Source organism: Enhydra lutris, unplaced genomic scaffold, assembly GCF_002288905.1.
Source record: "Enhydra lutris kenyoni isolate GAN:26980312 unplaced genomic scaffold, ASM228890v2 scaffoldscaffold73, whole genome shotgun sequence".
NCBI lineage: Eukaryota > Metazoa > Chordata > Mammalia > Carnivora > Mustelidae > Enhydra > Enhydra lutris.
In genome coordinates this window covers 847690-849838 of record NW_019154157.1, presented here as the reverse complement: position 1 = coordinate 849838, position 2149 = coordinate 847690, and the positions used below count along the sequence as shown (strand labels likewise).

Genomic DNA, 2149 nt, shown 5'->3' with positions numbered 1-2149 from the left:
TAGGAATACACCTAGCAAAAAAGATAAAGGATCTCTACCCTAGAAACTGCAGAACACTTATGAAAGAAATTGAGGAAGACACAAAGATGTGGAAAAACATTCCATGCTCATGCATTAGAAGAATAAACATTGTTGCTTTTCTCAGGAGGGTAGAGGCCGTGTAGTGTCGCTGTCACTCTGAGGAGAGAACAGTCGGTAGAGGGGTACAAAAATGCAGAGCAATAAAAACCTTTAACTTGGAGAAGCAAAACCATACTCCAAGGAAGCATCAGCAGCATCACCACCAGCAGCACCACCAGCAGCAACAGCAGCAGCCGCTACCACCACCAATACCTGCAAATGGGCAACAGGCCAGCAGCCAGAATGAAGGCTTGACTATCGACCTGAAGAATTTTAGGAAACCAGGAGAGAAGACCTTCACCCAATGTAGCCGGCTCTTTGTGGGCAATCTCCCTCCTGACATCACTGAGGAGGAGATGAGGAAACTATTTGAGAAATATGGGAAGGCAGGTGAAGTCTTCATTCATAAGGATAAGGGCTTTGGCTTTATCCGCTTGGAAACACGAACCCTAGCGGAGATTGCCAAAGTAGAACTGGACAACATGCCACTCCGTGGAAAGCAGCTGCGTGTGCACTTTGCCTGCCATAGTGCATCCCTTACAGTCCGAAACCTTCCTCAATATGTTTCCAATGAACTGCTGGAGGAAGCCTTTTCGGTGTTTGGCCAGGTGGAAAGGGCTGTGGTCATCGTGGATGATTGAGGAAGGCCCTCAGGAACAGGCATTGTTGAATTCTCAGGGAAGCCAGGTGCAGTGAAGGCTCCTTCCTGCTAACCACATTTCCTCGGCCTGTGACTGTGGAGCCCATGGACTAGTTGGATGATGAAGAGGGACTTCCAGAGAAGCTGGTTATAAAAAACCAGCAATTTCACAAGGAGCAAGAGCAGCCATCCAGATTTGCACAGCCTGGCTCCTTTGAGTATGAGTATGCCATGCACTGGAAGGCACTCATTGAGATGGAGAAGCAGCAGCAGGACCAAGTGGACCGCAACATTAAGGAGGCTCATGAGAAGCTGGAGATGGAGATGGAGGCTGCTCGCCATGAGCACCAGGTGATGCTGATGAGACAGGACTTGATGAGGTGCCAGGAAGAACTTCAGAGGATGGAGGAACTGCACAACCAAGAAGTGCAAAAATGAAAGCAGCTGGAGCTCAGGCAGGAGGAGGAGCATAGGTGCCATGAGGAAGAGATGTGATGGCAACAGGAAGAAATGATGTGGCGACAGCAGGAAGGATTCAAGGGAACATTCCCTGATGCGAGAGAACAGGAGATACGGATGGGCCAGATGGCTATGGGAGGTGCTATGGGAATAAACAACAGAGGCGCCATGCCCCCTGCTCCAGTGCCAGCTGGTACCCCAGCTACACCAGGACCTGCAACTATGATGCCAGATGGAACCTTGGGATTGACCCCACCAACAACTGAACGATTTGGCTAAGCTGCTACAATGGAAGGAATTGGGGCAATTGGTGGAACCCCTCCTGTATTCAACCATGCAGATCCTGGAGCTGAATTTGCTTCAAACAAACATCGCCAATACTAATAAAAATTTCAATGTCTTGTTTCTCAAAAACCCTTTAAAGAAGGACCCTTTTTGGACTAGCCAGAATTCTGCCCTGGAAAAGTGTTAGGGGTTCCTCCCAATAGTTAGGTCTTCCTTGCCTGTACTACTCTGAGGGAGTTTGCTGGAGGCTGAGGGCAAGGGAGGGGCGATATTTAACAAATCAGTTCAGTGTGGTATATCGTTTAACTAATCGATTCTGTGTGGTGCATTCCTGAAGTCTCATGTGATTGTTGAGGGCCTGGGGTGGGGGGAACCATGGCAAAATGGATCCATTTAGAGCCCCCATTAATCTTGATCATTCCATTCTTTGTCCATCCTGTTCTATTTGGTTTCTAATTATACCCTTCAACCCCAGAGACACTGCCACATACACCACAAAAACAAATCCCCCAATGACCTTAACCCCATTGTTCCATTCGTTCACAGGTGGGAATTCAGGCAAAAGTCCACAGAGGTCACAGATAACATACATACGGTTCTGTTATATCCCATATATTACCCCTTCATGTCCTAAGGAAGACATTT

The 2149-nt window shown here is 47.9% G+C and overlaps 1 pseudogene; it reads left to right on the top strand.

Annotated features, from left to right (window-relative positions):
• Nucleotides 1-202: 202 nt before the first annotated feature.
• Nucleotides 203-1603, top strand: LOC111160075 (annotated as a pseudogene).
• Nucleotides 1604-2149: the final 546 nt, after the last annotated feature.